The 23,886-nt window shown below is 48.1% G+C and overlaps 1 protein-coding gene across 1 annotated transcript in view; it reads right to left on the bottom strand.

The window, feature by feature from the left end:
• The window catches only part of LOC124802559 (putative helicase MOV-10), a 343,832-nt gene that overhangs the window by 307,064 nt on the left and 12,882 nt on the right, over positions 1-23,886 (bottom strand). The window lies entirely within an intron of this gene.

Here is a 23,886-nt window from a genome sequence, read left to right as displayed (position 1 = left end):
CGTATGATCACCTCTGGAAGCAAGGCACTCCCAAAAGGGAGCATGAACACACTTGTGCCAACCTTGTCACCTAGTGGACCATGATGTACAGGTACTTGATATAGAAAGTGGATCCCTAAATTCTTCAAGTGTTTACATAGTTTTTCCATCTGTATGCAGCATTCAGCCCCAGTGAATAAATAAACCTTGCTGCATGTTTAGGCTCTTATGTTGTGTTACAGTAAAACAGGTACACCATCAAGTTGTTTACTAGAGAGTAATGCTCGAGACTGGGTAGGATTTGCCATCTAATTAAGAAGGGTGCACTTCATAATTTACTGAGGAAAAAGAGTTCACCAAACACATTTTCAATATTCCCACAAATAACATTGGCTTAGTACAGAGAAAAGGACACCCCTCCTGTTGGAGTGCAAAACAGGAACCAAGGAGAGAGTCTGCAAGTCACTCAGTTTTGTTTTCCTCCAACAGTGTGGCCAAGTAGGAAAAGTTTCTTGGCCTTATCAACCTGCACTCAATTATGATCTGTTTGAAGAGATTGCTGGGGGCTTGCAGCCACTAACTGATAACTTAAGTCATTTCATGACGGCAAATATCCACCACAATGCCATCTACTCCGAATGGGAGCTCTCACCTTGGGCGCCACCCGCTTAGGACAAAGGCCACCTGGCTTGAAGGGCAGTGCCCAGATCCCCAAAATGACAGGCAAGTGCTGGGAGATTACAGTTTAGCATCGACAGTGCGATCCTCGAGTGGTCGGGCATACCCGCCGTACAGACACCCAACGAATTTCCTCGTAGAGCCTGTACAGTCTGTAAAAAAAAATTTGGAAAGCTGGAGGTCAAACCAAGATGGGGGAACTGAACATAAGTTAACTGAAATTTATGGTGTACAATGAAGGGAACAAAGTGGGAAAACCACAATTTTCATCTTACAACTGAGATGAGTTGTCAGCAGCAAATCTGTCCTAGAGAATAAGTTTGAGAAAAAATGTAGTCTGACAGCAAAACTGCAGCACAAGAAAGGTGAGAAAAAAAGCACACAAACACGCATGAAATCAGTGGAAGGAGTCGTCATGAATTTGAAAGTACTACCAGCAGCCAAGTTAACACAATGACTGTGAAAAGGGAGTTAAAAACAATGGGGATACACTGGTTGAGCAGCTCCTCATAAACCGCATATTTCTATACTCAATGCTAAACAACACTTGAGGTTGTGTCGAGAGCAATGCCACTGGACAGTAGGTTATTGGAAATGAGTGACCTGGACTGATGAATCACACTATACCCTGTGGCAATACAATGGAAGAGCTTTTTGACAATTGGAGAATGTTACTGGGCTGGATTAATGAGGTAAAAGAGGCCAAACTACAAAGTCAACAGTCCCTCCATCCTATATGCATCACACTGGGAAGAGTCCTCAGAGAGGAGGAACACAGAAGACAAGACCTATGTCCTATCATCCAACTGGAAAATCCTGAGGAATAGGTGATCACCAAGTGGGCTGTTGATAGAAAGGCTGTGGCTGTGCTCTAAAAAGCCGAATCAATTCCTCCATGTGGTGGAGCGCTAAGGGTGATGGCATTTCACCTTCAGGAGGGAGATACACATTACAAACAACAAACAGTAAAATCCAGAAATGTCCTCATACGAGCCACAGCCTTCAAAGACGTATCGAGAGACATGTTTGCTGTAGACAGAGTTAAGAAAGCATGTGCAAACTCTTCCCAATGCTCTTTCATAGCACAATTCTTAAAACAGCTCTGATAGCCACGAGGGCAGGGAGGTGGGTGGGTGGGTGGGTGGGTGGGTGGGGGGGGGGGGGGGGGGGGGGGGGAGACATTGCTTAGAAACACGTTTCCCGGAGGACAGCACTGAAAGAAAAGGAAATGCATAAGGGAGGTAAAAACTCTGCTAGGTGGTGGAAAAAACTGCCACACTTCCACTGGAGAATCACGCTACTGGTTTTCTGCTGGGGTGCGAAGAGACCTTGGAAGCAAGTCACTCCCCAGATCATCTGCTGCCATCAGTTGCAAGGATACACTATCAATATACATTGGTTCTGAATCTGGTAGTGGGTTGGTTGGTTTGTGGGATTAAAGGGACCAGACTGCAACGGTCATCGGTCCCTTGTTCCAAAACTTAAAAACACCCACACCGAGTAAAATACGGAAAATAGAGACAGACGAGACAGGACAAGGAAAACTCAGACAAAGAACAGACAAAACAAATTAAAAGCACACAGAGTGTGACGGTGGTTGGCCGACCATAGAGAAAAAAAAGAGGAAAAGCCAACCACCAAGAACACATTAAAAACTCAGTTTAAAATCGGAGGCCAAAAGCCAGAATCAACACTAAAAAACAGAAACACTCAGATTAAACGATAAAAACCCCCTGCCCGAGTAAAACGCAAAACTAAGTCCACCATGGCAGAGTCACCTATTAAAAGGGCAGAGAGCGTGTCAGGCAGCGCAAACGTCTGCCTGAGCACAGATACACTCCTGGAAATTGAAATAAGAACACCGTGAATTCATTGTCCCAGGAAGGGGAAACTTTATTGACACATTCCTGGGGTCAGATACATCACATGATCACACTGACAGAACCACAGGCACATAGACACAGGCAACAGAGCATGCACAATGTCGGCACTAGTACAGTGTATATCCACCTTTCGCAGCAATGCAGGCTGCTATTCTCCCATGGAGACGATCGTAGAGATGCTGGATGTAGTCCTGTGGAATGGCTTGCCATGCCATTTCCACCTGGCGCCTCAGTTGGACCAGCGTTCGTGCTGGACGTGCAGACCGCGTGAGACGACGCTTCATCCAGTCCCAAACATGCTCAATGGGGGACAGATCCGGAGATCTTGCCGGCCAGGGTAGTTGACTTACACCTTCTAGAGCACGTTGGGTGGCACAGGATACATGCGGACGTGCATTGTACTGTTGGAACAGCAAGTTCCCTTGCCGGTCTAGGAATGGTAGAACGATGGGTACGATGACGGTTTGGATGTACCGTGCACTATTCAGTGTCCCCTCGACGATCACCAGTGGTGTACGGCCAGTGTCGGAGATCGCTCCCCACACCATGATGCCGGGTGTTGCCCCTGTGTGCCTCGGTCGTATGCAGTCCTGATTGTGGCGCTCACCTGCAAGGCGCCAAACACGCATACGACCATCATTGGCACCAAGGCAGAAGCGACTCTCATCGCTGAAGACGACACGTCTCCATTCGTCCCTCCATTCACGCCTGTCGCGACACCACTGGAGGCGGGCTGCACGATGTTGGGGCGTGAGCGGAAGACGGCCTAACGGTGTGCGGGACCGTAGCCCAGCTTCATGGAGACGGTTGCGAATGGTCCTCGCCGATACCCCAGGAGCAACAGTGTCCCTAATTTGCTGGGAAGTGGCAGTGTGGTCCCCTACAGCACTGCGTAGGATCCTACGGTCTTGGCGTGCATCCGTGCGTCGCTGCGGTCCGGTCCCAGGTCGACGGGCACGTGCACCTTCCGCCAACCACTGGCGACAACATCGATGTACTGTGGAGACCTCACGCCCCACGTGTTGAGCAACCCGGCCTCCCGCATGCCCACTATACGCCCTCGCTCAAAGTCCGTCAACTGCACATACGGTTCACGTCCACGCTATCGCGGCATGCTACCAGTGCTAAAGACTGCGATGGAGCTCCGTATGCCACGGCAAACTGGCTGACACTGACGGCGGCGGTGCACAAATGCTGCGCAGCTAGCGCCATTCGACGGCCAACACCGCGGTTCCTGGTGTGTCCGCTGTGCCGTGCGTGTGATCATTGCTTGTACAGCCCTCTCGCAGTGTCCGGAGCAAGTATGGTGGGTCTGACACACCGGTGTCAATGTGTTCTTTTTTCCATTTCCAGGAGTGTAGATAAAAGTGGACAGTCCAACAAAATGTGGACCACTGTCAATGCCGAGCCACAGCGACAGAGAGGGGGGTCCTCACAGCGCAATAAGTGGCCGTGGGTCATCCGGGTGTGCCCAATGCGCAGTCGACAGAGGACGACAGACTCCTTGCGAGAGACTCGCAAGGAGGAGTGCCACACAGTCATCGTCTCCTTGACGGCACGGAGTTTATTAGGGGCAATCAGACCGCGCCATTCAGTGTCCCAAAGTGAGATAACTTTGCGGTGCAAGACTGCCCTCAAATCAGTCACCGGAAGGCCAATGTCTAGAGTGGGTCCACTGGTGGCCTGTTTGGCCAGGCGGTCCACACATTCAGTGCCCGGGATACCGACACGACCGGGGGTCCACACAAAGACAACAGAGCGGCCGCAACGGGCAAGAGTATGCAGGGACTCATGGATAGCCATCACCAGACGAGACTGAGGGAAACACTGGTCGAGAGCTCGTAAACCGCTCAGGGAATCGCTACAGATAACGAAGGACTCACCTGAGCAGGAGCGGATATACTCTAGGGTACAAAAGATGGTGACCAGCTCAGCAGTGTAAATGCTGGAGCCATCCGGCAAGGAACGTTGTTCGGAATGGTCCCCTAGAGTTAGCGCATAACCGACACGACCAGCAACCATCGAACCGTCAGTGTATACAACGCCAGAGCCCTGATACGTGGCCAGGATGGAATAAAAGCAGCGGCGGAAGGCCTCTGGAGGGACTGAGTCCTTCGGGCCCTGTGCTAAGTCGAGCCGAAGGCAAGGGCGAGGAACACACCATGGGGGTGTACGCAAAGTGGCCCGGAAAGGAGATGGAACAGTGAAAACCCTAAGCCCGGAGAGAAGCTCTTTGACGCGGACCGCGATCGTACAACCTGACTGGGGCCGACATTCTGGCAGATGGACGACTGATTGCGGGAACAGGAGACGACAGTTTGGATGCCCAGGCAAGCTAAAAACATGTGCAGTGTAAGCGGCCAGTAAATGTTGGCGCCTCAATCGCAGTGGAGGGACACCAGCCTCCACAAGTACGCTGTCCACAGGGCTGGTCTGGAAGGCACCAGTGGCAAGGTGTATCCCGCTGTGGAAGATTGGGTCCAGCACCCACAACGCAGATGGGGATGCTGAGCCATAAGCCAGGCTCCCATAATCCAGACGAGACTGGATTAACGCCTGGTAGAGCCATAACAGGGTAGATCCGTCGGCGCCCAAGTGGGTGTGGCTCAAGCATTGCAGAGCATTTAGACGCCGCCAACACGCCTGTTTAAGCTGCCGAATATGAGGCAGCCAAGTCAACCGGGCATCAAAAACTACACCCAAAAACCTGTGGGTCTCCACCACAGCAAGAAGTTCGTTGTCAAGAGAAAGCCGCGGCTCAGGATGGACCATTCGGCGCCGGCAGAAATGCATAACGCGGGTCTTGGCAGGCGAAAACTGAAAACCATGCGCTACAGCCCAAGACTGCACCTTGCGGATTGCGCCCTGTAGCTGACGTTCAGCAGCTGCAATGCCAATAGAGCTGTAGTAAAGGCAGAAGTCGTCAGTATACAGGGAAGCAGAGACAGAATTTCCCACAGCCGCAGCGAGCCCGTTAATGGCTATTAAAAACAGGCAGACACTTAAAACAGAACCCTGTGGCACACCGTTCTCCTGGACGTGGGAGAAACTATATGAGGCCGCGACTTGCATGCGGAAGGTACGATACGACAGAAAATTGCGGATAAAAATCGGCAGAGGGCCCCAAAGACCCCATCCATGAAGTGTAGAAAGGATGTGATGACGCCATGTCATATCGTACGCCTTCCTCATTTCGAAAAAGACAGCGACCAGGTGCTGACGGCGGGCAAAGGCAGTACGGATGTCAGACTGCAGGCTCACCAGATTGTCTGTGGCAGAGCGGCCTTTACAGAACCCACCCTCAGACGGAGCCAGAAGGCCCCGAGAGTCCAGTATCCAATTCAAGCGCCGGCTCACCATCCGTTCAAGCAACTTGCAAAGAACGTTGGTGAGGTTAATGGAACGGTAGCTGTCCACCTCCAGAGGGTTCTTTCCAGGTTTCAAAATGAGGATAACAATACTTTCTCGCCATTGCGACGGAAACTCCCCCTCGACCCAAAGACGGTTGTAAAGGTCGAGGAGGCGTCGCTGGCAGTCCACTGAAAGGTGTTTTAGCATCTGACAGTGGATGCCATCTGGCCCAGGAGCGGTATCAGAGCAAGCGGCTAGGGCACTGCGAAATTCGCACTCACTGAATGGAACATTGTAAGATTCTGGGTGGTGGGTGCGAAACGAAAGGCTCCGACGTTCCATCCGCTCTTTAATGGAGCGAAAGGCCAGTGGGTAATTGGAAGAAGCGGAACTAAGAGCAAAATGCTCTGCCAAGCTGTTGGCAATTTCGTCGGAGTCTGTACAAACTGCTCCATTCAGTGAGAGCGCAGGGACGCTGACAGGGGTCTGATAGCCATAGAGGCATCGGATCTTGGCCCAGACCTGCGATGGAGAGACATGGAGGCCAATGGTGGGCACATACCGCTCCCAGCACTCCTGCTTGCTTTGGCGGATAAGGCGGCGGGCCCGCGCATGCAGCCGTTTGAAGGTGATGAAGTGTTCAATGCAGGGATGTCGCTTGTGACACTGTAGCACCCGCCGGCGATCTTTAATCGCTGCAGCGATCTCAGGCGACCACCAAGGCACAGTCCGCCGCCGAGGGGACCCAGAAGAATGGGGAATGGCAGATTCGGCGGCAGTAACGATGCCGGTGGTGACCGATTGAACCACTGCATCAATGTCATCACTAGAGAGAGGCTCAATAGCGGCAGTGGAGGAAAACAAGTCCCAGTCAGCCTTATTCATAGCCCACCTGCAAGGGCGCAGAGAAGACTGACGCTGTGGCAGGGACAGAAAGATCGGAAAGTGGTCACTACCACACAGGTCGTCATGCACTCTCCATTGGACAGACGGTAAGAGGCTAGGGCTGCAGATCGAGAGGTCCATGGCGGAGTACGTGCCATGCGCCACGCTGAAGTGTGTGGAGGAACCATCATTTAAAAGCGAAAGATCAAGCTGTGCTAATAAATGCTCAATGGCGGCGCCTCGACCTGTCGCCACTGACCCACCCCACAGAGGGTGATGGGCGTTGAAGTCGCCCAATAAAAGAAAGGTGGCGGCAATTGGGCTATCAGAGCCGCCAGGACATGCTGTGCGACAGCACCATCCGGTGGAAGGTAAAGACTGCAGACGGTAACAGCCTGTGGCGTCCACACCCGAACAGCGACAGCCTCTAAAGCTGTTTGTAGAGGTACAGACTCACTGTGAAGAGAGTTAAGGATATATATGCAGACGCCACCAGACACCCTTTCATAAGCTGCCCGGTTCTTATAATAACCCCGATAGCCACGGAGGGCGGGGGTTCGCATTGCTGGAAACCAAGTTTCCTGAATAGCAATGCAGAAGAAAGGGTGAAGGCTGATAAGTTGTCGGAGCTCAGCTAGATGGTGGAAGAAACCGCCACAGTTCCACTGGAGGATGGTATTGGCCATGTCTGAGAAAGGTGTGACGGGACTTTGAGGGCAGATTACGCCACTGGGTTACCTGCTGCCTCCAACTGAGCACCTGTGCTAGTGCTTTCCATGGCGTCTGAGGGACTGGCGAAATCGAGGTCCTCAGCGGATGCCAGAATCGCCACCTCATCCTCAGACGCAGAGCTTGTAGGAAGCGGTGGGACGGGTGCCACCACAATGTCGGTATTCTTGGGGACTTTCTTCTGCTTCTATTTCTGTTTCTCTCGTTGTGCCTTCGGTGGTTCAGGCTTGGAGGGCTTCACAGGGTCAGTCTCAGGGACGGACGACGACCGTGGGGCTCTACGACCAGGGACTGGTGGTTGTTTCAGCCACTTGCGGGTGTCTGCTGTGCCGCTGGTCGGGACTTGCGAAGGGAGGTCCCCAAGGGACCCCTTCCTTGCGAGAGTAGCCGAAGAAGTCTTACGCTTCTCCGGCTGGGAAGGGAGAACTGATGTCCCCAATTGTTGGGAGGTGTTGCTCCTGAAGTAGATGGAGCAGGAGCAACAGGTTGTGAAGTGCCCCCCACAAGCAAGGGGGCTGGTGGATTCTGACCGATCTTAGAGCCGATTCGTGACGATGGGAGAACCGTCGTTGCAGCAGCGGCGTAGGTCGACGTCATTGCCACAGGATGGAGCCACTCATATTTCCGCCTAGCCTCGGGGTAGGTCAGGCGGTCCAGGGCCTTATATTCCATTATCCTCCTTTCTTTCTGGAATATCCTACAGTCCGGCGAGCAGGGGGAATGGTGTTCTCCGCAGTTAACACAGATAGGAGGCGGGGCACATGGAGTATTGGGATGCGAAGGATGTCCACAATCCCGACACGTGATGCTGGAAGTACAGCGAGATGACATGTGCCCGAACTTCCAGCATTTAAAACACCGCATCGGAGGAGGGATATATGGTTTCACATCACAACGGTAAACCATCACCTTCACCTTTTCGGGTAAGACATCACCCTCAAAGGCCAAGATGAAGGCACCGGTGGCTACCTGATTATCCCTCGGACCCCGATGGACGCGCCGGACGAAGTGAACACCTCGGCGTTCTAGGTTGGCGCGTAGTTCATCGTCGGACTGCAGAAGAAGATCCCTGTGGAATATAATACCCTGGACCATGCTGAGACTCTTATGGGGCGTGATGCTAACTGACACAGCCCCCAACTTGTCACAAGTGAGCAACCTCCGTGACTGGGTAGAGGAAGCTGTTTTGATGAGAACTGACCCAGAGCGCATTTTGGACAAGCCCTCCACCTCCCCGAACTTGTCTTCTAAATGCTCAACAAAAAACTGAGGCTTGGTTGGCATAAAAGATTCACCATCAACCTGCGTACAGACAAGGTACTGGGGTGAATAATCTCCACTGGTGTCTTTAGCCATGCGTTCCTCCCATGGAGTGGCTAGGGAGGGAAATGATCTTTGATTGTATTGTTTGCCGTTGAGGTTAGACCTCGATCGCTTAGAGACTGCTGGTGGAGGCCCACCAGCGAGAGATGATGTACCATGCTTCATTGCGGGTCATCCGCCCTGATGCCACCCACTCCGACCAGGGGCTCTCCCCACGGGCGCCACCCAGCTGCAGCAAAGACCACCTGGCAGGATGGCCTTTGCCAGGAGTCCCGACGCCCCAGAGGGATAGGCATCTACTCCTCAGCATACATGGGGAGGTAGCAGCTCAGGCATCAGCAGTGCGATCCCTGTGTAGTCAGGGGGCTACCACCAACAGGGTACATGATGACCCCACCACAACGGACTGGCTACCGTGCTGGATGTCGGGTGTCAAATATCCATGTGTCATGAGTGCGAAGATGGAAGTGCATAATGGAGGGCATGTATGCCACCCGGAAAACACTGCAGCTGACGTGGCTGGATGCTCGGTGTAAGGCCAACTCCATGACAATATCGGTTGTGCCAGATCTTAGGGCAAGATGGATATAGAATGCACCACGTAAGGCGTCCTTCCCCAAATGGTACGCACTAACAGAAAATTTTGAAGTCTAGTGGTCAAACCCCTTAGGGGACCATCACATTAAGGCCGAAAAGTTTGAGACTCCTTTTAGTCGCCTCTTACGACAGGAAGGAATACCGCGGGCCAATTCTAACCCCCGAACCCGCAGGGGGTTCTGGTAGTGGGGGGGGAATCTGGTGGCACAGGAGCCACCAGAAACTCTGCCTCGGATAAAGACACAGAACGTATGGGTCTGGTGGAATGGGGGGCCACTGGAGTCTCCTCCTTTGAGGACTACTATTTGTCTGTCTTCTCCACAGATGATTTCTATGTCTGCAAGGGCTTTTCTGCCTTAGTTTCAGGGACACAGGAGGATTGAGAAGTCCTACGACCAGCCACTGGCTGGTATCAGGTTGCACATCAGCAAAAATCTGGGAGAGGAGAGTCTTGAGAGACCCCTTCCTGGTGAGAGATGCTGGAGGAGGGCACTGCATCTCCAGATGGGATCTGGGGATTTACAAACCTAGCAGGTGTAGAGCCCTCTCAAAGTGGGTGTGGAGGAAGCAGTCGGAGGGGGCCCGCAACCATCAAGGGAGCTGGTTTAGTTGAGTGGCCCTGAGGGCCAGACATCGAAGGCACAAACAGTGAGGGTCTTATTGCTAGAGAGGAGAATGTCATAGCTGTAACATACATCACCGTCATATGTGCAGGGATGCAAACCATCATATTTCTTCTTGGCCTCTTGATACGCCAGAGGCTCGTATTCTTAGATTTTCTTTTCTTGTGGGGAGACTGTATAGTCTGGTGAACAGGAGGGAATGGCACATTTCACAGTTGATACAGACTGTGTGTGGTGGGTAGTGGGGGAAGGGGGGGGCGGAGGTGGCATGCTGTTCAACAGATGTCAAAATTTACAATTCCAACAGAGAGGGCTAGCGTTACAATGTTAAGGCAGTGTCTGAATCTCATACATCTGAAGTATCACACGGAAGGAGTGCATACCATTTCACGTCACATCGATCACAATCACCTTGACCTTTTCAGGCAACAAGTTACCCTCTCAGGTCACGATGAATGTCCCAGTAGCAACCCTACTGTCCTTTGGTCCTGGTTGAATATGATGGACAAAACGCACACGCCATCACTCCAGACTGGAGTATAACTAATCATCGGTCTTTAAAAAAATTGCATGGTGGAAGATGATACCCTGTACCATACCATACCGAGACTTATGGAGGAGGAAGGGGGGGGGGGGGTGTTAGGAGGAGGAGGGTGATAGTTATAGGAATGTTACTGCTTGTCACAGGCAGCAGTGCTCATGCTTGTGCAGGACATGCCATTTTAATTACAACTGAACCGCACTTCATTTTCAAAGATTGCTGCTACTTCCTCAAATCTTCAAAGTGTTCAACAAAGAATAGTGACTTTGTGGCCAGAAACGAATCCTCATCAGTCCTAGCGCAAACTAAGCATGTGGGGTTGGGGGGGGGGGGGGGGGGGGGAGGGGTTTATACACACATCCCCCTCTCTCAGTCCAACTTTCCTCCCATGGCACAGCCAGGGAAGGAAACATTTTGGGGTCATATCTTTCTGCATTGTAAGAATCCTCCTACAGAAGAGACCACTGGGGCCATGCAGCCACCAGTGGAAGAGAGCTTATCTGCTTCATATGCAAGTCATCCACCATTGCACCACTTACTCTGAACGAGAGCTCCCCACTGGTGCCACCCAGCCTCAGCAACAACTACCTGGCCATTAATCAATTGCCCAGACTCCATGTGCCCCAGCCAGGCACTTACTTCTTGGCATACGTGGGGAGTTTACATCTCAGTCACCAATAGTGGAATCCCTACATGGTCAGCAGGGGCTACCACTGTGCAGGTATTTGACAGTTCCATATTGCAGACACCCGTCCTCAACCTTGTCATTGGCATGGCACCCCACCTTCCTTTGATCATACAGATTTGGCCAATGCCACTCATGAATTGCTCCAGACTGATGGGGATCAGGCCTTGTCTACAGCCTCCATACTCCGCACCACCACCACCACCACCACCACCACCACCACCACGACCAATCCAAGACCATCAATGTCACTCTGGGTGCCAGTGCACTTGCCAGCCCAATTTACCTCCATGCTCTGCAACTCCCTCGCTGTGGGAGGTGAACTTGGAGCACAGTCCGAATAGTGGGACTGTCAGCACAGTCAGTCAAGCTTACAGCATTGGCCATAGTGCAACAGTGACAGTACACGGACGTGCCACTTCACTTTAAATATAATCCAGAACCACTCACAATAGAGGCTGCAACTGAGTGTCTAATTTATATCAGCAGTACTTTTTGTACCACTGTATGCTCAATTTTAGTGGGTCTAGGATTATGGGCCAGAGGTTTCAGATGTGTCCCCACTGCTTCAGTTTCACTGAACCTGCATATAATGTATACTAACACAGAAAGAATATGAAACATGATGCTTCATTACATGTACAGTAATGGTATTGTAATTTTAGTGGTTGTCTGAGCAGTGCATTAGTGGTCACTTGTGAGACGGCGTACGTCAGCGAGTGCAGTAGTCATACCAATGTTTCCAGTTGGTATTCCTGTGATAGACGTTGTGTGATACCATGATCATATTGCGCATATCTGTAACTAGTTTCTTGTACCAACAGTGCTATCAACAAATGTTAACTTAGTGAGTAATTGTGTGTCTTTGTGATAGAATAAGCTTGTTTTGCTTCCTATGTAAGTCATCCCAAAAATATTTTCACATCAGTGCTTTCCAGAGGGATGTAAACAAGTTGTTGTCAAGCCATTTAGAAGAAGTAGAAGAAGACAAAATATTCATAAAGAATTATTGACTCATCTCATTATTGCAGTGTTTTCAAACATTCTTGAGGAAATAATGTTCCACAGATTTTATACACAATTATAGCATGAAAACACACTAAGTAGGAAACAATTCAGTTTCCAAAAAGGATAGTTCACTAAACAAGCTATATTCTGGCGAGATCTAGATCCTCAGCGGATGCCAGAATCTCCACCCCAAACTCAGACGCAGAGCTTGTAGGTAGCAGTGGTGTGGGTGTCACTGCAATTTCCTTGGTCTTAGAGGTCTTCGTTTTGGATTCCTCTCACTGCTCCTTGGGTTTCCCTGGCTGGGAGGAAGCCCTACGACCAGCTGCTTTTGAGCTCTTCAGCCACTGGTGGGTGTCATCTTGCTCACTACCAGAAACCTGGGAAGGAAGTGACCCAAGGGATCCCTTCCTAGCAAGAAAAGCCGAAGAAGACTTATGCTTCTCCGGCTTAGGAGAGGGGACGGATGCCCCCGATGCGGCGGCATAAGACAATGTCATACGTACAGGGTGCAGGCGTTCAAATTTTCTTTAGCCTCAGTGTAGGTCAGTCCGTCCAGGGTCTTGTACTCCATGATTTTCCTTTCTTTCTGGAGAACCTTGCAGTCTGGCAAGCAAGGCGAATGATGCTCCCTGCAGTTGACACAAATAGGAGGCGGGGCACATGGAGTATTGGGATGCGATGGGCATCTGCAATCTAGACATGTGATGCTGGAAGTACAGCAAAAAGACATATGGCCGAACTTCCAGCACTTGAAGCGCTGTATCGGGGGAGAAATATAGGGCTTTACATCACAGCAGTAGACCATCACCTTGACCTTCTCAGGTAATGTTCCACCCTCAAAGGCCAAGATGAAGGCACTTGTGGCAACCTGATTACCCCTCAAGACCCCAGTGGACATGCGGGACAAAATGTACACAACGCTGCTCTAAATTGGTGTGCAGCTCATCAGACTGCATAAGAAGGTCCCTGTGAAATATGATACCCTGGACCATATTTAAGGTCTTATGGGGCATGATGGTTACAGAAACGTCCCCCAGCTTGTCACAAGCGAATAACGTCCGTGACTGAGCAGAGGATGCTGTTTTGATCAAGACTGACCCAGATCTCATTTTGGACAATCCTTCCACCTCCCCAAACTTGTCCTCTAAATGCTCAACAAAAAACAGAGGCTTGATTGTCATGAAAGATTCACCATAAGCTCTCGAACATACAACGTACTGGGGCAAATACAATCCGCTGCCATCCTTAGCCTGACGCTCCTCCCATGGTGTGGCCAGGGAGGGGAATGATTTGGGGTCGTTCTTCTGTGCATTGAATTGAGCTCGTGAACGCTCAGACTGCTGGTGTTTCACCACCAGCAAGAGATGATGGACTACGCTTCATCGCATGTCATTTGCCCTGATGCCACCCATTCCGACCAGGGGCCCTCCCCTAGGGTGCCACCCAGCCATAGCAAAGGCCGCCTGGCAGGATGGCCATTGCCGGGAATCCTGATGCCCCAGCAGGATGGGCATCTACACCTTGGCATAGATGGGGGGTTAACGGTGCAGGCATCAGCAGACCAATTCCTGTATGGTCATGGGACTACAGCCAACAGGGTACATGGCGGTCCCACCACAAAAGACTGGCTAACGTGCTGGATATCAGGTGCAAAGAAGTCCACAGTCATCATCGACACAGAAAGCGACACTGTATAGTGCGGGGTGGAAAATGCACCCAGGAAGGTGTCCTCACCCAAGAGATGTAGAATGAGCAGGACTCAAACGCGACAATGAGAAAGTGGGCTAATGATCTCAATGCACGACGGACATGATGCACCATGAAATACACCCTTGCCAACTGGCTCGCTCTTCGGGAAAATTTTGAAGAATGGAGGTCGAACCCTACAGTGAACCATCACATAAAGGCCAAAATGTGTGAAACTCCTTTTAGTCGCCTCTTACGAAAGGCATGAATACCTCAGGCCTATTGTTATCCCCAGTGCAGGGGTATATAGGATTTTAAATAGCACCAGTCCCTTATTGAAAAGGCAGCCAATGAAATATTTGGAACATCAAAAGATAGTTCAAGGCAAAAGGAATTTTGACAGGACTCAGCACATGCATTTAGTCTTCTCACAGATTTCACAAGCTATAAAAATAGGTTTCTCAAACAATGAAACAAAATAAGTAGAAAGTGTTTTTAGGGCTAGAGATACATCACCGCCTCAATTGGAAATTCAACTGCCTAGAATTTATGAAGCACCTTGGCTCAGCTGTGTGTTCCAATTAGCATGATTCAAAAAGAAGAAACTAGTTTATTCTGAAGAATTCCATTCACTAATCAGTCATGGAATAATTTTCTGGGGACATTCAAATTACAAGAATAGCATTTTCAGAGTACAGAAGCAGGTTACAATAGACAAAAGCCAACAGGTAATACAACAAATGGCCATGAAAGTCTTCACAATTTTGTACCTGTTTTAAGAATTATATCCGGTGTTGCTTCAAGAACATTCTGCAGGGACCTCTTCAGAAAACTGACTACTGTGACAACTACTTCACAATACACAGATTCAATGTGCTTTGTCATTACCAATATTTCTAATTTCAAAAAACCACTAAAAAGCATCTGTATGACACCAGGACAAAAAAACAGCCTCTACAAAGACCTCAACAGGTAATTCTTAGTAAAGAAAGGATTCCGATACAAGGGTACATATATAATCACGTAGATAATCTAGGGGAGTTCAGAATGAATTAAAGAACTTTCTACTAGCAAGCTTCTTACTCCTCTCCAGCAGCGTGATCTGCAGCTGTACATCTACCTAGCAAATGAATTATGATTGTGACAGTTAAAAATGTACCATAGTTTAGTAGTTAATAATAGAAAGCTGTCTGTGGGTTTTTGTCATCTGTATAGTGTGTAATGCTCATACAGATGGAACAGCATTTCTTCAAGGTGGGAGAGCAATCGCAGTTCCTCCATGTGTTGCGGTACCCGTGTAAAATCTTTAAATCGATGTTCCTTGTGGTGCATTACTGAGTATGCAGTGTGCCTTGACAATGCAGTATGACTTTCATGATGGGACAGAAGAAGAGAAGAGAACTGTCAAAAATGTCAATTGTGTAATTCATTACTCATGATTTTGTGGTTCTGCAGAGAAAACTACTCCTTACTTATTGAAATGTCAGCATCTTTAAATCTGTGTTTTCTGTTTGTTTTGGTTCACAAATGCTGTCTTGTTGGTTTGACAGGATTTGTGAACCAAAACAAATAGAAAACACAAATTTAAAGACATTGAAATTTCAATGCCGAAGGTGTAATATTCTACTGCAGAACCACAAAATCTTTTGAGAATGGCCTGGAAGGTTGTAACTAGTCACGAACAAATAAAATTAATATAGCAAAAGTGGAAAATATCAACTTCTTTTAATAAACTCAGTTCAGTGGTAGTCACTATGAAAAAAAACTTTCATACTAAATTTGCTCGTATACTATTTTTTTTACCACCATCTATAGCTTTTTGACTTACAATGGTAGTAAATTTAACTAAATTGAACATATAAATGTTGCATAAACAAGCAAAACTGTTTAAATGTATTTAAATTTTGTAATTAATTGTTTAACACTGCAAGGAATAAAATAAAATGGAAAAGAGAAAAAAGTATTGGTGGCAGCAGCAGGTGTCGAAACCAGGCAATTTTAACCACTCACCCACAACACCACTGCTTCAACCACTCCACAAACCCTTTATATGCTATGGTTACACAACAAACTACATTCAGTTTCAAACAAAAATAGTGACCTGGCGCTGTAAGCAACATAGAATTCTTAGTGCCGGTAGGGATGACATCACATCTGCGGATGCACAATAGGAAAACAGCTCCATCCCTTCTCTGAGTTGATTGTGGTGCAGCTGACCTTCATTTCAGCATTCGACACTAGTTTCTAGTTATCAATGACACACATTTTCATCTGTTTTATTTGCATACTAGCACGCCTTCAAAGAGAAATGTCATAATTTTAGTGCAACTTTGACTCATATTCAAAGTGAATTGGCTTAATTGTAGTGTGATATTTACAGAGTGCTGTAGAGCATTAGCAAATGATGACCAGCCATCTTTGGAATATTGACTGTGAAGCAACATGGAATGAACACACAAAAATGTTGGTAAAAAGAACGTCATCACCACGTTTTCTCTTTGGATTGTGTCATTAGATTGTAACGGCGAATGTCTGCTGTTAATTATGAAACAGAGCCATAAGAATAATAACTAGACATAGTACTCAGGCTCATTGCAAAGAACACTGTTTACAAAACTGGATATCCTTACCTCAACAAGTACCTCTACCAATCTCTTGTGCATTACTAAGTTCGTCGCTAATAGTTCTGTACATAATGATGGATCAACAGTGAGTCTGGACTTGCAACTGCCTAGGAATAATAAACAAAAAATTCCAAACAGCATTTTCTATCAGGGAATAAAATTGTAAAATTTCCCAAGTAGATAAAAAAGGATTACTATACAATAACAGATTACTTAGAGGACTCTCAGTAGGAGTTGTTAATAAAAGAGAATAGTTACAGCACCTTGTCACATTACAATACTGTACTGCTTCTGCAAGAAAATCATGCGCCAAGATGCAGAGTGCATGATGGTAATGACTTTTCATTCTCCTGAGTTCAACATCCCATTCATTATGGGCAGACACTGACTTTTTCTCGTGGACTGAGGACGGGACGTGAAGGCATTCATGGGGAGTAGTGGCATGCTGAAGGAGTCAGTTTTCTGAATGGGCTGGAGTGGAATGAGCACAGCAACAAGTTTGTGGTTTCACAGTCACCACTGGGTATCCATGATGTTTCCAGCAATGAAGAGCAAACCTGTGTTCATACTAAACAACACTGTATAACACAAACCAAGTAAAGGAGGCAGTGCAGTCATTAAGATACTGACCTCATACTCTCGAGGACAGAGTTTACTATGTACAACCATCCTGATTCAGGTTTACAGTAGTTTTTCCTATTTTATTTCAAGCAAACACTGGGGTAATTCCTTCATGAAAGTCATGGTTGGCCCCGTGTTCTATCCAGATAAAGCATACTTATATAGGCCTACTCAAAAAGTGGAAAACTTGGGCTGGAATAATGACAAAATTATGAAAAGGATGTTTGCTACTCACCAAATAGCAGAAATGTTGAGTCGCAGATGGGCACAACGAAGTCTATTAAACACACAAGCTTTTGACCAGAAGGCCGCCTCCTGAAATGCAGCTGTATGTGTGTGTGTGACCAGTATCCATGGATGAATGGATGAATGAATGAATAAATGAGTCAAGATGAGATTCCAATGTGTCTGCCAGAAAACTGGATTAGCAGCATAAAAACACTCCTTACAGACATTACAAATGGGAATTATATCCAGCTGCTTTCCATGTTCCTCCCACACACAAAAAAGTAATACAAAAATTGTAGAGAGTTTCAGACCAGATTCACTACTGTCTTCTCTTTAAAAAATAATTGTGACTTACGAAAACCAGATATGGATTATTTAAATAAATGCCGACTTTTGTGGAAAAAAAAAAAGTTTGGTTTTTCAAATCAGTTTTGTTTTGTTTGGTTTCGGGATGCAAAAACAACTAGAATCATACATGCCCATCTCAGAACCTTAGAACACGAAGACAAAAAAACGAATTAAAAGCAACTTCACTTTAAACCCAATCAATGGAAGGATAGACACCTAGAAACACGGACTTTCTCTTTGAGAAATGGCCATAAAATACGCCATAGATCCAATGAAGGTCCTGAACTAAAGATTAAATGTCCTTCGCCTTATTACTACAATAGATAAAAAGTAAAACGTTGTCGCCAACCCACTCGTTCGCTAAAACAGCCGATAACTCAGAAGTCAAACACAAATGAGAATGTCAGTGGTTAAAAAAGGGCATTCTGTCACGAAATGGTGAACTGTCAACGGTTGAGGGCTATGAGCACAAAGTGGTGGGGGATCATCACTTAACACAACATATGTCCAAGGCTAAAAGGAAAATCGCTAATACGCAAACTAGCTAAAATTATAGTCTCACGGCAAGAGCGCCGAGAGGAGGCCGTCCAAGCAACAGAGAGGTTTATTTACTCAGAGCTTGTTTTCATGAAGGGAGGATCAGTGGTGCCAAAGTGATGCCACCTGCTGACAGACAGCAACGAAAATATCATCAGATGCAATGGAAGAACTAGTTAGGCTGAGGTACGAGGATTGCAGCCTTAGCAGCAGTGTCAGTGGTCTCATTTCCCAACAGACCAATGTGACCGGAACCCACGTAAACATCACAGTGGCTCCAGTGTCGCCAAATGTACTGTGTGGCTACAACTCCACTGTAAATACTGAGCAGTGTTCTGGAAGCTAATACCGAAAATGGTCAGTGGCAATGATGAAGGCACACCTGACACCACGGTCAGTCGGAGAGTCATCAGAGTACACAAAGGTACTATAGCCAAGTTCCATGCGAAGGTCGAGAATCTTAACAGCAATAGAGAAAGGCTGGAGTGGTATCATTAGGAAGTGAATAAAATCCAAGGTGAAGATGGGCTGCCGCATGAAGCCAAGGTGGTGATGGCTTCACAACCATTTGGGAAGTGGCAGGTAACGTGAAGTTAAGCTGCTGGAGCAATAGCAGAAAGTGAACTCCAGCAGGTAACAGAAGAGGTATGTGACCAATACTGGTGATCACAGGAGTCATCGAAGGAGGTAGCATATGATGGGTGGCCACGCATGGCAGACAAATGACATGCATATCTGTTAAGAAGAAAATTACGGCAGTATGACAGCAGTAGTTCAGCAGTTCCTGCGTAGAGAATCTCAACCAGGCAAGTATAAAAGGTGCCAGTGGCCAAACGAATGCATGATGGCAGACTGTATTGAAATGGTGTTAAGACGGACAGACATGCAGGTGCATGAACGAAACACCTATAGTCTAGTTTCAAACGGACAAGGGAGCAGTAGAAATGGAGGTCGGTGGTCCAATCCACCCCCCAGGACGTACTGCTGAGGATACGTAGGACATTGTCAGACTGCGTACAGCAAGCGGCCAAGTTTCCGATCGAGCATGAGCCCCAGCAATTTCATAGTTTCAATGAACGGAAGGGTAACAGGCCTACAATGCAAGGACAGTGGAGGAAACCAATTGCACCATCAGAAATTCGAATGAATCGTTTTGTCAGTGGAAAAGTGAAAGCCATTGACAATGCTCCACGAGTAAAGACAATGCAGACAATGTTGAAGGTTCCAGTCAAGGAAACAGGTCTGTGGAGAGGTGCAATAGATGGCAAAATCATCAACGAAAAGGGAACCGGAGATGCCTGACAAGAGACAGGCCATAATAGGATTAGTGGCAATAGCAAAGAGGACGGCGCTCACAATGGAACCTGAGGCACACCGTTTTCCTGGATAAAGGCGTCCAACAAGGCAGAACCCACATGTACTTTGAAAATTCAGTCTTTTAAAAATTCCTGAAGGAAACTGACAATGCAGCCTTGGAAGCCCCACATGTAGGGAATACTGAGGATACCTATCCACCAGCAGGCATTGCAGGCTTTCTCCAAACTGAAAAACATGGCCACAGTTTGGGATTTCTGCAGAAAATCATCCATGAACATGAACTTGGGTGGACAAAGTGATGAGATGGTCAACTGCAGAACGGCGCACTCTAAATCCACACCGTGCAGTGGTTAGTAAATTGCACGACTCGAGACACCATACCAGGCAGACATAAATTAAATGTTCCATCACCTTGAATAAAACATTCTCGGTTTTCAAGCCGCGTCAATTCGAATAAAATCCTAGAGAATGTTTCATTCATGTACACCGTCGCGAAAGTCTCCAAGGACACATTCCATCACGTTGCAAACACAGCTGGTGAGAGAAATGGGGTATGAGTATGACAGTGGCTTCATGCCAGCATCTGGGAAAAGTGCCCTCTGCCCAGATGCGACTCTACGTATGAAGGAGAAAGTGCTCTCCCACAAGAGAAAGGTTCTGCAACATCTGAATGTGAACATATCACCCACGATTCTGAGAAGAGATGTGTATCGTCTGAGCTGCCTCCACTTGTTTCCGATGGAGGAAGGCAGGGTGATAGTTGGTGGAGCTCGAAATCTCCACAAAATAGTGGCCCAAAGTGTTGGATGATGATGGTGATGAGTTGGGTTGAGGGGGCGCTCGACATCACAGTCATCAGCGCCCTGATGGAAAGTCAACATGAAATCTCATGGGTGGGTACGAAGGCTGTCCCCACAAGCAGAGCAGTTTATAACACACTAAAGTCCACCGCCCTTCCCCACCAGTTTAGGGATGAGGCCTGATAGTTCACAAAATTTCACCAATCTGTTAACACTGGTATCGGTATCTGCGAGGACGGTGGGCAGATTTCCCGCGAGACCAAGGGCTGGCCTAATATCAGTATACAGGACACGCGTAGCCACAACTTGCTGAACTGAAAGCGGCACACCACAAACTTCACAGAAAGGTGGATCCTCCCCCGGAGGAGGAAGCAATGTGTGAAAGGGCTATGCTTGATGCGCAGTCTGGTAAGCAAAACCTCCTTCCAGTGGCGAGGCTGACACGAAGTCCACCAAGCTTTCGTGGTTGGTTTCAGCGACCGCAGTTTGTTGTCCAACACCTGCAACCATTCAGTCTCCCACTGACGCATGATGCATGATGCATCTGTCAGAAAATGAGGTAATGGCATGCAACGGGATGGAACATTGATGGACAGCGCCATCCCGACATGCTTCCTTGGCAGCTTTATCAGTCATGTTGTTACCCTGTAAACAATGTGGCCAGGTACCCAGCAAAAGATCACCACCTTGCCACGGCGTTGGAGCCACTGTAAGCACTCATGGATGAGCTGAATCAGTGGGTCTGCCGGATACATTTGGTGAAGCGCTTGCAGTGCACTAATAGAGTTGGAACAGACAAGAAAACTCATACGGTGATGTCTGTGAACCCTCTCCAGTGCCATTAGAATGCCATATAACTCCGCATCACAATTTGTAAATTGTTCTGGAAGACGCACTTTAAAATTCCTATCAGAAAAAACCACAGAACAACCGAGAACATTCCCCTGCTGGGATCAATCTGTATAAATAATGATAAAACTATGGTACATAATTAAAATAGATTAAAACAAAGTTCCAAAAACCATATCCGGAGTACAATTTTTCGGGTACTGCGTCAAGCTTAAAATCACTTTGGGTCTCTGAAGACACCAAGGCAGCAGTGCGTTTCATCCCTGGGTGTGTATTTTCATGCCCAAGAGATCCAAATCCTTGAGGCGGCAGTGCGTTCCATCCCTGGGTGTGTATTTTCATGTCCGAGACATCCAAATCCTTGAGGCAGTCCATAGCACATATACCAAATGGCTGGGTCGCTTGAGGCCGAATCCTGAACAGTCATTCGAAGGTTGGCTGGATCGCTGAACTAAATGCCAATGACTGGGGTGACACATATTTTCAGCACCTGTGGAGCCAAAAGGATACGTCGCCGAATCCAGAGAGGTGGTTCACCAGCCTCTGCACACAGATTCTGAATTGGGCTGGTCTGAAAGGCTCCAGTCAATATCCGAATGCCCATATGGTGGACAGCATCTAACATCCGGAGGTAGGAAGGACGGGCCGATCCACAGATCACGCTGCCATAGTCCAAGCGTGATTGAACAAATGCCCTATAAAACTGTAGGAGGCAGGACCTGTCAGCTCCCTATGTTTTTCTGCCAAAGCATTTAAAAATGTTCAACAATAGGAAGCCCTCTGCTCGTCGGTCTTTCAGGTGTGGGAGCCATGTTTCGGGTCAAATAATAAACCCAAAAAGCACACTGTGTCTTGAAAAAGACAGATATGGTCCCCCATTGTAAGCTCTGGTTGATTAAAACTCCGTCGAGCACTATTAAAATTGACACACACACAGTCTTCTCAGGTAAGAAACGAAAACCAGTTGTCTGGGGCCAGGTTTCCAGCCTACTAATGGTCAGTTGTAACTGCCTCAAGATCAAAAAACACACAAACTAAATGGTTTCGGCATAAGGAGGACTCCAGTATCGCCGTCTCCAGTAGAATTAAGTTGTTAAGTGTAGTAGCCAAAACCAACTGCGGGAATGCCTTCGGCTGCGGATCGGAGCCGCCAGGCGGGGAAGCCGCCGGCGGTGGAGCATGCACCACCGGTTAAACATAGGACGAGTCTGACAACAAACCAACGACAACTGACAACAACCGACCACGACCAACTATGACCGACACAACAAGGAAGAGATAAACAATGGAGGCTTGTGGAAACCACAACACCAAACACCAACAGTAAATCCACTCAGAACCAGAGCCAGGCAAATGTCAACAACGAGCAACGACCAGAACGCAGTACCGCCGAGATAGAAACGAAATCCAGAGCGAGTACCAGACTGACTGGACTAGGGCAGAGCGAGTCCCTATATATGAAACTGGAGGGAGCAGCTATTGGCCGCTGTCTGCACGTGGCGTAGCGGTGGCACCCTCGCTGCGCGGAATAGCCGCCACGGACGCGGAGCCCTCTATGAGCTGACCACGTCCATTTGTTCTGGCGTGTGTTCGACTTCCGCGGCGTGAGGTACTAGATTAAGAGTGGAATGGTAGCGCCTGAAACCACAGTGGGAGCGACTCAGGTAACCTCGGGACTCTAGCAGTGAGATGAGGCAGCGGTTGACCATGCATTCACGAGTCCTACCCATACAACTAGTGAGGGTGACACACCGATAACTGTTAGGGGTGCTATGGTCCTTACCTGGTTTCCAGAATGGAATTAAGATTGCCTCCTTCCAAGTCATGGGGTTCTGTCCATCAAACCAAATCTGACAAACAAGAGAGGTGCTGACCTTTCGCTTCAGGACACAGATGATGAAACATGGTATAATGGATCTCATCAGGTCCTGGAGCAGTGTCTCTGGCTGCAGATAAATCTGATTCCAGTCCAAGGTGTTGGAGATAGCAATAGGGTCCACTATGGCGCCATCTGCTAGTGCGGCTGGAAATTGGGGAACGGACTTAGGTCCCAGAGAGCCGTCTGAGTTTGAGACATACAACGCAGTAGGTAGAGGAACTGTTAAAAGAAGCTGTAAATGAAATCCAGCTAACTTTTTTGCTATCTCTAAGAACACGACAACACTGTGCATGTAAGTGTTTATACCAAATACAGCTGGGATCATAGGATGATGGTGAAAAATGCAGAGAGCATGCCTCTGTATGCGAATTGTGTTGCCACACACCTCAGTCCACCAAGGGACCAGGATATGGCACAGTAACGAGGAAATGCAAGGAATTGAGCATTCTGCGGAGGTAAGGATACTGTTTGTTAAGATATTCTACCTGGTCATCACAAATGGGGAAATTCCAGGGAGGAGTAAAGCCTCCAGTTGGCTTTAGAAAGCTACCATTTGGGTGTGCATATAGGTGCGGTAGGAGTCCGCATATGGAGAGCACACAAGAAATGGTCGCTCGAGTACATGTCAGAGAGAATGGACCATTCGAGACAACGGGCAAGCTGGACAGTGCAGAAGGAGAGGTCCAAATGGGAATAGGTGTGCGTGGATTCT

Source organism: Schistocerca piceifrons, chromosome 6, assembly GCF_021461385.2.
Source record: "Schistocerca piceifrons isolate TAMUIC-IGC-003096 chromosome 6, iqSchPice1.1, whole genome shotgun sequence".
Lineage (NCBI taxonomy): Eukaryota > Metazoa > Arthropoda > Insecta > Orthoptera > Acrididae > Schistocerca > Schistocerca piceifrons.
Note: the sequence above shows the minus strand (reverse complement) of the source record. Positions and strands in the feature narration are given on the sequence as shown.